Below are 14,581 nucleotides of genomic sequence, written 5' to 3' on the forward strand. Positions count from 1 at the left end.
GCTGCTCCAATCGTTTTATATATATATATATATATATATATATATATATATATATATATATATATATATATATATATATATATATATAAAATAACAAGAACCTAACAATTTATTAATACATTAAGACAGCAAATGACTCACACACCATTCCAGCTCATTCCAATGTATTACCACCCTTGAAAAATGTCAACTGCCTAATTTATAAACTCTACCCAATCTAGAGCCCATGGATCCCCATGAACAACATGCTAGTGGGATTTATAATGTCATTAAAAAACATACACTTACAGTTTTGCTTTAAAAAAAGTACCTCTGCAGGCAGTATTACATTTCCTAAAAAACAAAACAAAAAACAAACAAACATACAAAATAACTGTCTTTTTTATAGACTATCTAACTGACTAAGGGCCCCTTCACATATAATGCAAATTTGGTTTAATTGCACATAAAGTGTGCATGAAGCAGGAATTGTGTGCAAAACATGTAAAAACTGCAGCTGCCTCATACACCTGTTGCTACAACTAGTTGCGCACATCAGCGGCTGAAAGACAGAGTGTGCGCTGTGCGAGCCCATCGAACCCTCTCGCGGCAGGTGTCAGCCAAATTCCAACTGACACGCACGAACATCTAACACCACTCGCTTGGCACTTAGAAAATGTGTGGCCTTTCGCACTATTAACAAGACAACAGTCAACAGACAATCACTGTCATGCTGGCAGTGAAATTTGTCTAAGTGCCCCACGAGTGTGGCTTTGGTCTGTGCGCTGAACTGACAGTAGGTCTGGCCGCTGACAGAAGCAGCTGTGGAGATCTGTTTTTTCTGGACATCCCAGCTGAACAACACGTACTGTGTTTGGATGGACATGGACTAGCAACTGCCCACTGTGATGCACATGTCTGCTTGCTGTCCTCACATGGACGTAAATAAAGGCTTATATCTCTGTGGCGACAGGCTGCAACGAGCACACACACACGCCACACACATTGACAGGCTGCCCCCAGGTTGAAACGGACCGTCAGATCATAACACGCAGCAGGCGATATGACTGTCACATCACCCATGCGAGCTCTGTTACACATGAGGCGGTGTCAGTCCTGGGGTGCGCTGGCAGGACACACATGCGGACCAGCTGGACAAGCGCCACCAGATGTAGGCATGATGAGATGAGTGAACTGCTTCTCATTCATGTCATTTCATGACTGTACATCTGTGACAATGAGTCATCTACAGAGGAACAGACAGATCATATTTGTATTGTCCGCTCAATAAGAGGGATTTAATATAATGCAATGTTTTTATCTGGTGTGTGATTTTATTTATTTATTTATTTTTTATTTGTCCATGTCCTTCCTGATATCAGGCAGCTTCCTGCACCTTTCACAGGCCAGTGATGGTAACTCAGTGGTAAAGTTTCTGACTGGCCACCAGATCATTTGGATGTGCGGGTTTGAATCTTGTGGGTGACATGTATTTTTTTTTTCACAGCAGCTGCGTGATGTGGTTACACATCACACTACTTGCACTGTGTTCCTGCATGCATGAACCATTGCACTGGCATTGTGCAGACCTGCCCTTAGGTGCAATGTTTCATGGTGCGCTCATATGAGCTGTTCCGCCGGGAGTTGCCCTGAGTTGTACATGTTCGCACTAAGTGTGAAGGGGCCCCAACATAGACGAGACAGACATATTTGGGCCAAAAGTCTGGGTCACACAGAGAAGACTGTCAGTGATTTAGGAGTGTTGCCAACAGTCTGTCACACCCCCTCAAGAATACAGTGGTGGACTTTGTGGGGTTAAAAAAATTGCAGTCACATAATATATGAATGAATGAATGAATGAATGAATGAATGAATGAATGAATGAATTTGGCACACAGACTCAACAATAACAAAAAAACTGATACACAAGACAATTCCACAGTGACGTGTGACCAAAAGGGGGTGAGCAGAAGCACACCTTATAAATGCCCACATCAGACATGCTTGAACCCTCGTGGGCATGCAAGAGTTTTTTCACGCCTGTCGGTTACGTCATTCGCCTGTGGGCAGGCTTTGAGTGAGGAGTGGCCCACCCTCTCGTCGATTTTTTTCATTGTTTAGGAATGGCTCAGAGACTGCTGCTTTGTTTGATCAAAATTTTTTCAAAACTGTAAGGCACAACTGAGTGGACACCATTCGATAAATTCAGCTGGTTTTCGGTAAAAATTTTAACGGCTGATGAGAGATTTTGGTCTGATAGTGTCGCTTTAAGGACGGCCCACGGCGCCTGATGGCGATCTGCGCTTCGAGGCGGCAGCGTCTCGCCGTTTCAAGTTGAAAACTTTCACATTTCAGGCTCTGTTGACCCAAGAAGTCGTCAGAGAACAGAGAACTTTCAGAAGAAGTCAGCATGAGGAGTTTTTTTGGACATTCCATTGTTAATGGACATTTTGTAATGAAAGAACGTGCGGGCAGAGTCGCATGTCGGGCCGGACCCAACCGCGGGGGGTCGCTACAGGAAAAACACCTCAGTTGGAAACCTTAACGGGCAAGTTGGCACATGCCCAAGCTGTTAAACAATTTCTCAGTTACTCACTTGTTGAAAGCCATCAAAAGCCGCCTGAATTTTACAAATGGTTTTCAACATGGAGGTGTTTTTCCTGTCGTGGCGCACACAGATTCACCGAGTCGTCACGGAAACGACTCGGCAAATTTGCGCGCACGTCTTTCATTAAAAAATGTCCTTAAACAGTGGAATGTCCGCATAAAGTCCTCATGCCGGCCTCTTCTGAATCTTCTCTGTTCTCTCACGATGTCCTGGGTGAATTAAGCCTTAAATTAGGATGTTTTCAGGTCGAAACAGGCCGATGACGGCGCCTGGAAGCGCTGCGCAATGTCCCGCTCCGTGGGAAGTCCTTACACCAACAGAAACACCCCATAATCTCGCATCAGCCGTTAAACTTTTCACCGAAAACCAGCTTAATTTCTCAATTAGTGTCCACTCGGATATTCCTCACAGGTCCAGAAAAATTTTTGATAAAGCAACGCGCGCCGTCTCGAGCAGCGTGTGAAACAAAGGAATTCAGCCGAGAGGGCGGGACCACATCTCACTCAAGGCCTGCTCACAGGGAAATGACGTCACCGACACGGGTGAAAAAACTCACGCATGCGCACGAGGGTTCAAGCATGATTGGTGTAATCGCATGTCATTCAAATCCAAATAGTTAAAAAAAAAATAAAAGTGTCGGTTTCTTATCTAATAGACCTCGTACATATACACACATCCCGAAGGAGGTGACACACATGTACATGAGGCAGAAGTCTTCTATTTTAATTGGTTTTATTGATGCATCTAAGGCATTTGGCAGAGTAAATCATTTTAAGCTGTTTAAGAAATTGAGCCAAAGGGGTGTACCTGATAGCATTGTAAGGATCCTGTTGTATGGCTGGGGGGGCCTGGTTGCCTTTTTGTTTCTGTCTTTTGTCCTGTCTTTTGTTTTTCCTTCCAGGTGGCTTGCATTTGGGACTGAGTGGCTGTGTAGCTGAGTTTATCAGGACCTCACCCTGATCACCTGAGGCTGATCACCTGCGGCTCGTCAGGACTCACAGCTGTGGTGCATCTACATGGATTGGAACATGGTGGCATTTAAGACTGGAGTACACAGTGTGTATTTGCCAGAGACTCGACCTTGTGACCAGACGGGTGAGATCGTCGTCTCGGGAGCCATCTCATCATCAGTGGATGCAGAGAACGTCCAGGTTTGATGCATGGTCTGTGAAAGAGGAGAGGGTGAGGTCTCACGCTCGTCAGCACACTTCCTGAGGTACGTTAGATTTTGTGACTAACATTTATACAGTCAGTAAATGTGGTGTCCCTCACACCTTATTATATTGAGCTGTATGTTGGTCGTGTAATCAGCTTCCTCTGCAGTGGAGTTTTGTGAACAGGGTGTTCCATGCCTGCAGGGTGGGAAGCTGATTAGTAATTAAGCCAGGAAGTGTTTGCTGTTTGTACACCTTTGAGCGTTCTCTCTGTGTGTTGAGTGTGGACTCACATAATGATTCCATCTTTCACAGACTCGGTTTGTCGCGGCCACCTGGGGGGTGTCGGCGGGGTCCTTGGGTCCGAATTGGTTCTGGCTCCGGACCGTTAGCGCTGCTGGGAGCGCACCGCAAAACCACCACGCCAGACCGCGCACTTTTATATTTTTTCACAGCACTGTTATGTTCATTAAACTCTGTTATCCTTTGTACCGTGCTCTGCTTATTTTATACTGGGTCCTTCAAACGCTGGTCGGTTCTCCGCGCTGCGTCCGACACATAACAGATCCTGTCTTATTGGTATGCCAAACAGAGAATGCAGGTTAAATGGGGTAACAGTGTCTCTGCTCCCTTTGGTGTGAGTAATGGTGTGTGACAGGGGGGGCTACTTTCACCAGCTTTATTTAACCTGTACATGGATGATTTATCAAAACAACTAAATGCATGCAGAACTGGCTGTATGATTAGTAACACCTTGATAAATCACTTTATGTATGCGGATGACCTGGCAATACTCTCTCCTAGCAGTGCTGGCTTTCAACAGCTACTGAATATACAAGGTCTGTTAGAAAAGTATCCGACCTTTTTATTTTTTTCAAAAACTATATGGATTTGAATAACATGTGATTGCATCAGCCAAGCTTGAACCTTCGTGCGCATGCTTGAGTTTTTTCACACCTGTCGGTTGCATCACTCGCCTGTGGGCAGGCTTTGAGTGAGCACTGGTCCAGCCCCTTGTCGGATTTTCATTGTCATTGAAATGGCTGAGCGACTGCCACTTAGCTCCATGAAAATTTTTTCAGAAACTGTGTGAGACAGCCAGGTGGAAACCATTCGGAAAATTCAGATGGCTTTCGGTGAAGATTCTATCGACGTCACACAGATTAAAGAGGATTACAATGGGATTAAAGACGGCCCACAGTGGCGGAGGGCGCGCCACGCTTCGAGCGGCCTTCGACAGGCTGAAACGATCAGATCATTTCCAAAGTGAAGGCTGTGTTGGTCCGGGACGTCGTCTGACTACCAGAGAAATCACAGAAAATGTGGACATCAGCACTTTTGCGGCACATTCCACTGTTAAAGGAGATTTTGTAATAAAAGACGTGCGGAGGAATTCGTGCGTCGGGACGGAGCCGCTCATGGCGCACAACAAAAAACACCTCTGTGTTGGAAACCATTCGGAAGATTCAGACAGCGTTCGGTGGCTTTTCAGTTGAGTGAGTATCTGAGAAATTGTGTAACAGCTGGGCATGTCACAACTTGTCCTGTGAGACTTCCAACACATTGCTTGAGCTCCACCCCCAATCTGTTCCACATCCTCACTGATAAGTGAGTTTCCTCCCTGATGTTTTAAGTTAAACTCCCCCCTCAGATTGTAATCCCCTACTCTATTAAAGAACATGTTTTTAATATTTCCAGGAAGTAAATTGTTTATTGCTTTATACACAATTTGTACTGTTTGAAAATGAACCAGATCAGTAAATTTTAAAATTTTTGATTTTAAGAATAGTGAATTTGTGTGGTCTCTACATTATTCTTATAGCTTTTTCTGCAGTATGAATAATGGTTGTATTGTACATTTATAATTATTGCCCCAGACCTCTGCACAATAGTATAAATATAGTAAGATCAGTGAGCAATAGAGAATGCGGTGTAAGTCATGGTCCAGAATGTATTTAACTTTGTTCAGAACTGAAATGCTTCTTGACAGTTTGCTCTGTATATGTTTTATAATGATACTTCCAGTTTATTTTATCATCAATTATCATCCCAAGAAACTTAGTTTCATATACTCTTTCAATATCCACCCCCTGTACTTGTAACTGTACTTGTATGTCTTTATTACAATTGCCAAATAATATATATTTTGTTTTACTTAAGTTTAATGATACTTTGCGTCTGTCAAACCACCATTTCTGTAGTCATGTTCCTTAGTAGTTTCTGCAAATCTCCCCAGAACAAAAAATACTTGTGTCATCTGCAAATAATACTAATTTTGATATCTTGGGCACATTAAAAATATCATTTATATAAAGTAAAAGGAGTTTTGGACCCAATACTGACCCCTGTGGGACACCACAAGCAATGTCCAAGCATGATGACGTATATTCCCCCAACTTCACAAATTGTTTTCTGTTACTCAAATAACTTCTCACCCAGTGCAACACTAATCCCCTGATCCCATACCGTTCAAGTTTATTGATTAATATATCATGATTGATTGTATCGGAAGCTTTTTTTAAGGTCTATGAATATTCCAACTGACTGTAATTTATGATCCATGGCATTTGTGATCTCCTCAACTGATTCTATTAATGCCAGTTGATGTTGAACTATTTGCTCTAAATCCATATTGAATGTCCATAAGTAATTTATGTTTGTTTATGAATTCATCTAATCTATTGTTGAATAATTTTTCTAATATTTTGGAAAATTGTGGAAGCAAAGAAACAGGCCTGTAATTTCTGAAGTGGTGTCTATCCCCAGTGTTACACAGCGGTACAACTTTGGCTATTTTCATTTCATTGGGAAATTTACCGGTTTGAAATGACAAATTACAAATATATGTTAATGGTTCTGAAATCCCTTCAATGACCTGTTTTACAACTATCATGACAGTGTCATTTAAATCAGTAGATGTTTTGTATTTGCAATTTTTGACAATATCTATTATCTTCTTTTTCTTCCACCGCTGTGAGGAACATTGAACAGGGATTCTTCTCTATAAGATTATCATTCCAGTCCTCAGATAACAATGAATCAGGAATCGTTTCTGCCAAGTTAGGTCCAACATCTACAAAAAAATTATTAAAGCCATTAACCACCTCATCCATATTTCCCTTTCTGATATTATCAATGAAATATTGAGGATAGCTCTGTTGTTTGGTACCATTTTTAATAATACTATTTCATATATCCCATATTCCTTTTATATTGTTTTTGTTATTACATATCTTACTATAGTATTCCTTCCTACATACGCTTATAATATTAGTTAACTTATTTTTATATTTGTTTTATCTATTTTCTGCCTCCTTAGTCCTTAGTTTTATGAATTCTTTATATAGTGTATTTTTCTTTTTACATACATTTTGTAATCCTTTCATCAACCATGGTTGATCTTTGAATTTTTGTTTTCTACTGTATTGTTTTATTGGACAATTTTTTTTCATATAGTGATGTAAATATTTTTAAAAAGCTCCATATGCTCTATCAACATCACCTTCTGTTGTGTGGGCCGCTGAAGAGGAGGTACTGCTGGCCCACCACCACAAGATGGCGCCCTGCTTGAAGTGCGGGCTTCAAGCACGAGAGGGCGTCGGAGCGATAGCTGTCACTCATCATCCGTACCAGCTGTCACTCATCCACTACTCATCACCACCACCATAAAGGCCGGACTGCAACTCCACCTCCCCGCCGGAAAATCAGCTACCATTCAGGTAATTTTCTCTGCTGACTTGAAACATTGAGTAATAATCTGAACTTCTTTGCAGCCGTTTTCCTGTGGTTTGCTTATCTGTGGGATTGGCGTTTGGTGTGATCAGCAACGGCTTCGCTTCATACTCCAACCAGATAAGTGATTAGACAGGAGCTGCACGAGTGTGTGATTGGAGGTGGAGGTTCTCCCTCCTAATTGTGTACAGACTGTGGGATTACTGAGTGTGCGACCTCACACTCATCAGGACTGTCTCTGTTCTCTGCCAGCAGTACCGGGTCTGACTGCTGAAGACAGCGGCCACCTGGGGCGCAGGGCTTGGCGGCTCCGGTGTTCTTCAGCTCCGTTGGTGGTGGAAGCTATGTGGGATCTGGCTCTTCTCTCGCCAGGCGTCTTCTATCATCGAGCCTGCCCACACGTCACCTGGTGTATGATTGATAGTCACCATATTGTTATTGTCTGTACGTCATTGTGCGATTCACAACATTAAATTGTTACTTTTGGCTTATCCATTGTCCGTTCATTAACGCCCCCTGTTGTGGGTCCATGTCACGACACTTTCACAACACCTTCACTGTATAGCTCTTCCCAGTTTTGCACCCATAAATCATACTTCAGTGTATTCATCTTTTCCTCTGTCCGCGCTCGCCTGTATTTTAGTTTTCCTCTGGCTGATTCATCCAGTTCAAAATCCATTCCTTTATCTTCATTGATCCATGTTTCTGATATAGCAATTATTTAGAACATTTTTTTAAACTGACTTAAATATTCCTTGATGTTATTAAAGTTTGCATACAGACTTCTGCTGATGAAATGAATTATTGATAATTTATTATCTGTTTTAATGGTCTGATCGAACTGTTCATCCATGTAATAGCAAAAAGTGTCACTGATGTTTGAGAAAAAAAATATTGTCCGCATCTATATCATGCTCCAAGTCCAGTAAATTATGATCCGTGTATTTAAATGTTCTCAATTCCAGTTTTTCATTATCAAAAATTCTTTGAATTCTATCCCTCTTGTCTCAGGATGTAGTTGATGTAGATGAATAAGTTCTTCCAGTCTGCGTCATGGTGCTGCATTATGTTTGAGTCATCATCCATGTTCCTGATTACCATAACTTTGGCTTGCTCTGGAGTCCTGTTCAATTTGATGAATATTTTACAGTTTGATGTCCATGTATGCTGAATTTTTCCGTTTTTTAAGAGGCGAGCTTTCCTGGCAATGTTGGTGTTTTGTTTGGTCAGATGTTCATTGATGAAGACGTTCGATCCTTTCAATTTTCTTCCTTGTTTTAACAGTGCCATTTTATGTTTTCTGTTGATGAACTTCATGATAACAGTTCGTTTATCGCTGTCATCTCTCTGGGGCAGAGGGTGGCATGCTTCAATATTATTGAAATCCATTTCAATTCCTTTGGATTGTAGGAAGTCAGCCACCTGTTGTTCCACAGAGCTGACATCCTGCTCACTGAGCCCCCCCCGCTGTCGTTAATCACCGCCCGTGCGTATGACCGGGGTTTGATACGGAGCCAGGTGATAATAACGTCATTCCTTCTGGTGTATTGTTCTAACTCCGCGACACGGTCTCCAGGTGCACCAGATGCTGGCCCTTCTCAGCATTCTGGATCCGGAGAGCCTTTACCTCTTCCACCAGGTCCATAATGAATTTCTGCTGCATTTTTACAACAGAAATCTCCTCAGACAAAAAGTCTAGAGACTTCTTGATATCATGACCCTCCTTCGCCATCAGTGCCTTCTTCGGACCCATAGTCAGGTGAATCCGCGTTGGTAGATCGAGGCCTCTGTGAATCCATGCCGCTCTGCGCTGATGGTTCCGCGCCGATCTTCCGATATAACAGGTACTGATGCACACATATGCACAATGATGTTAACATTGGTGTATTTCATCTGTATGTGGCACATATGTATGACCAATGTTGGGCACATTACTTAAAGTAATAGTTAGTTATAGTTACTATGTACTTCTCCCAGAAAAGTAACTGTTCATAACTGATTTACAGCATTATTAAAGTAATTCATTACAAAGGAAAATAACTGTTGCCTTCTTGTCTTTTGTCTCAATGAGGAGAAAGTAATGTCTGTAGTTCCAGTTGAAAAATGCTAACGCTGCATGTGTGTCTTTCTATTTGTGTGTGAACTCTGCCTCTGGTTGTCTTACTATTAAATTGTTCTCTTTGTTAGTCAGTCACTTATGTTTGCCCCACCCTTCCCTCTCCCCCTCTCACAAAAGGTGTCTGAGAACCTGTAGGTGAAAATGGCTTCATTGAGCTTAATTATAGTAACGATGGAAAGATTAATTAGATTACCAGTTACTGAACAAATAACACTGTTCGTAAAGGTGTTTATATTAATGCACTTCTTCCCATCAGTGAAGCACCATGTTTCAGCACCACGGACAGTTTCTGTGGGAATGGTGGCAAAATGGATGTAGGTCGTGCCTGTCATAAAAGTGTGTGTCTGCTGCAACAAGTGTGTGCTACAGTCGTGCATATAGGAGGACACACTGTGCAACATACCCACACACATAAACGGACACACCCTGATGCATTTTTCCCCCAGAATACACCCTGGCATATTTGTCTCACAGATGTGTCATAGTCTGGACACTCACAAAGTCCAGTTTGTTTGACTAGCATGAGTGCTCTGAGCCATGGTCAGCTGACACACATCTGAGATGACTCACAGAGGTGTTCTGATCAAGTGGGGAAAAGATAAAACACTGATGTGTCCAGTTTCTTGTGTCGTGATGATTCACATGCCCCTGATTGAAAGGAAGTTGGCATTAATAATAATGAACTTGTTTATTTGTTCAATCATTCGTTCATTCGTATCATTTCCCATGAACATTTTCCATGAACAAAAAAGGAACAAAAAGAAGATGCATCTGCTTCTTTTAACAAAATAAAAAAACAAATAAATAAGAAGAGAAATTCATTTGTTTCTTCAATTCCAACCCAAACATCGTCTCCTCATCAAGTCATCAAACATCAAATAAACATCATCATAACATGATTGTGTTACATTCAGCAGTTACATCCATTTTCTTCCAATTTTCTATATTCTCTCATGATTGTGTCCTTATACATTTTTTTTATTCATAAACATTTGTACAACCTTTAAGTTCATTCAAATCAAATCAAATAAATTTTATTTATATAGTGCCAAATCACAACAACAGTTGCCCCAAGGCGCTTTATATTGTAAGGCAAAAGCCAAACAATAATTACAATAATTACAATAATTCAATACATTCCAAATTTTAAACACCATAAAGAGAGGGACACTTCTGTTTCATAGTTGCATGTGTGAACATATTCCAAAAATTCTATTTTCTTCTATGGCAAATGGCCAGTGTGGCCACAGTTACTTTGAAAAAGTAATCCAGTTACTGATTACTGATTACTCCTTGAAAAAGTAACTTAGTTACTTTACTGATTACTCAGTTGTAAAAGTAACTAAGTTAGATTACTAGTTACTTTTTTTAGTTACTTTCCCCAGCTGCCGACAACAACCCTCTGCCACCTCAACATGACAATGATACCTATTTTGCCAAAACGCACTTTATAGTCACCCTTTCTTGACTTCAATGAAAATAAATACTTGTTTTATAAAAAGTAAAATAATCTTTCTTGACCTCATATTTAACTGTTGACAGCACTGTAACAGGAAAACTTGCAATTTCTAACCTACATTGTTTATAAATGTAACTATTAAATTCTAACATTTTTCTAACATTTAAATTCTCTATAAACATTTTACTTGTCAAAATTATTATTATTTTAAGTAGTATTAGTAGTTGTAGTAAAAAAACGGCTTCAAAACTGGACCTTTAATCTAGGGATGTTGTGGGGCATGGGGCACATCCCTCCCCCACGCCCCCATTCCATCTGGATTTGCCCCTGCTTTGGCGTTTGAGCACAAAGAATGGATAACATTTATTTATGCAGAAAACATGACCAGATTTACAGGAAACAAAGTTTTATTGCGTTTTCACATCATGTGGTCCCCAGAAAGAGAGTTTAGGTGCATTTGAGTGGAAAATAGTGTTAGTTGTTGACGCGTCGCGGAGGATCAGCTGTTTTTAACGAGACGATACGGAGCAGCTCAGCTCAGAATTCTAAATAAAGGAGAAAAATAAAGCATAAAAATGACTTTGTAAAGCTCAGTGCAGGTGTGCTGTTTTCACCGCGCTTTAAGAGGTGAGGACGAGTCGTAGCTGATGAAAAGCTCACAGCTCGCTTAAATTGGGCAGTTCAGTCGAACCTCTGACCTCCTGCTCACGGATCAAGTTTAATGCTGCTGTCGACCCACAATGCAAAAATAATAGTAACGCACAGTGACTTGGAGAAGTAACTTTAATCTGATTACTCATTTGGAAAGATTAACGCGTTAGATTGCTCGTTACAAAAAAAAGTGGTTAGATTAGGTTACCAGCATCACTGCAAATGGCCTGTGTAGCTGGACTAAAGTTTTGGAGAGCATCTGGCAAAATTCCTTGCTTAGCTTTCCACATAATAAGTACCATTTTTTTTAAATCGACCAGATACTTAAACTTGAACTGACTTGTTGCAATAAACAAATTGTTGGTATGCTCTCTGTAACTTTTTTTGTTGATAATTCTAATGGCTCTTTTGTGGAACAGATACAAGGGCTTCGTAGTACTGCTATATGTGTTATCCCAGACTTCAGTACAATAACTGAAGTATGGGAGAATCATTGAGAAACACAGCATATGCAACGAGTTACAAACAAAAAATCTTTTACTTTAAAGAAAATGCGAATACTTTTACTAACTTTCCGGCCCCTTCACACATAGCACGATTGAAGCTGACTCGGCCATGAAGGAGGAATTTTATGCCACACATGAAAAATCAGAGCCACCTCAAACGCCTTGTACAGCAATCGCCACAACCATTCGGGCATAGGACATGCTCTCTACATTCATGCGCCGCTTGCAGCGGAAACACATTCGAATGATGTGCAAGATGAAGTCACACTGCCTTCTGATCGTGTTTGCAGCATTTACATGGCAATTTGAACACAGGTCAGACATATCATGCCGCAGCCAAGGAGCTGAACCAAGTCATTGGCCATGTCGTACCATGACAGAATGCCGCGTTCAAGACAGTGGGCACAAAGAGTAGACTGCAGGCAACCATTTCAACCCGGCTGTGCGAATGGCTCCACATTTCTTAAGTGCCCCATGACTGTGCCATTACCAAGCAACACATGTCATGCAAGCTCCCCCTCCACAACACATGTGGCGTGCAAATGTGTCGCTCCACCCCCCCTCCTGCAACACAGATGTTGTGAGGAGTGTGTTGTGCCCCCCCCACTGCCATGATCCAACATTGTTAGGTGCTGCTGAGATGGCTGGAATGCGATTGCTGTCCAGTCCAGCGTGCATCTGGATGGCTGTAATGTCCAGCTGGAACAGGTGACAGCTGTGTACTCGTAACTCAGCTGGAGAAAATATGTCATGCCATCAACAACATAAACAACACTTCACGCAATGCACATGTGTGGGCGGGCTCTCATACTCTCATGACATGGTGATAATTACGTACAGAAAAGATCATATGGGGACTGGCCAGCCACGTCTGAGCGCGCACGGCATGGTGTGAACTTTGTAATCAGTCAGCCAGCCAGGCTAATGAACCTTCCAACATCAATCAGTCAATCAATCAACATTTATTTATAAAACGCTTTACAGCACCGGCGAAAGCATGATCACCCCAGCATTTATATCTTGACCTTTGAATATCTAAGTAAAGCTGGCCAGACGCCCTTAATGTCCTACTGTAGATGTGCAAAGTTAAAATTTCAGACAATTAGGGAGGTGCAAGGCCATAAATAGCTTTAAAAACAAACATTAAAATTTTAAAATCAATTCTAAAACAAACTGGAAGCCAGTGGAGTGAGTACAGGACAGGTGTAATATGCTCACGTCTAAAAGCCTTTGTTAAAAGACAAGCAGCAGCATTCTGTACAAATTGGAGATGTGCAAGAGACGACTGATGAATGCCCGAATAAAGTGCATTACAATAATCAGGTCTAGAGCTGATGAAAGCATGAATGGCTGTCTCAAGATCACGCATACTGAGGAAGTGCTTTATTTTAGCCAAAAGGCAAAGTTGGAAAAACTAGCTTTGGCAACAGAGTTTTTCTGTTGATTGGACCTCAAACAGCTGTCAAATATCACTCCCAAATTCTTGACAGCTGGTTTTACATAGTTAGCCAAAGCACCAAAATTTGGTGTTACCACATTTGGTATGCCGGAGTGCTCAAACACCATGATCTCCGTTTTACCATCATTCAGGTAAAGGAAGTTTTGGGACAGCCACTGCTTTACATCACGAATACAATTAAATAATGATGACAAAGCATCACTCCCATTAGTCCTCACAGGCAGATAGATTTGCACATCATCTGCATAACAATGAAAGGACAGGTTGTGCTGGGTTATAATTGACCCCAATGGCAGAATGTACAAAGAAAACAGAATAGGCCCAAGGACAGAACCCTGTGGCACTCCAAAGCACAGAGGAGCAGTTGATGAGTAGAGGTCCCCAATCATGACAGATCCCCAATAATCTCACAGCGCTGTGGACACAGGGCGCCTCTCAGCTGATCGCCAGCCAGCAAGTCTATATCAGCTGGAACTGATAGTGACTCAGTGCATACGATGTGTTGAATTAAAAACACAGAGAACAGAGCCAATTAAAGAAGACAATTAAATAAATACATACAACAATAACTACACACATAATTACATAACAAATACATAAAATAATCACATAACAAAGGAACAGAGAATGAGACTTTTTTCTGTGAGCTAAGTTGGTCGACAGGTGGGTGTGTCCATGTCAGCCGCTGCTGTTGAGATCTGTGGACTTGCAAATCACAGCTGGAGAACACATACCGTGCCATGAAGGATATGACCTGACAAGGCTCCACTGTGAGGCAAGTGCATGGTCATGCTGTCCTCACATGGAAATACATAAAAACACATATCGCCTTTGCAATGGGAAGGAGCAACCGCTTCAGCACGCACATTGGCAGGCTGTCCCATGTGACAAGAACCATCTGATCATGTGTAAAC

Source organism: Thalassophryne amazonica, chromosome 20, assembly GCF_902500255.1.
Source record: "Thalassophryne amazonica chromosome 20, fThaAma1.1, whole genome shotgun sequence".
NCBI classification, from domain to species: Eukaryota; Metazoa; Chordata; class Actinopteri; order Batrachoidiformes; family Batrachoididae; genus Thalassophryne; species Thalassophryne amazonica.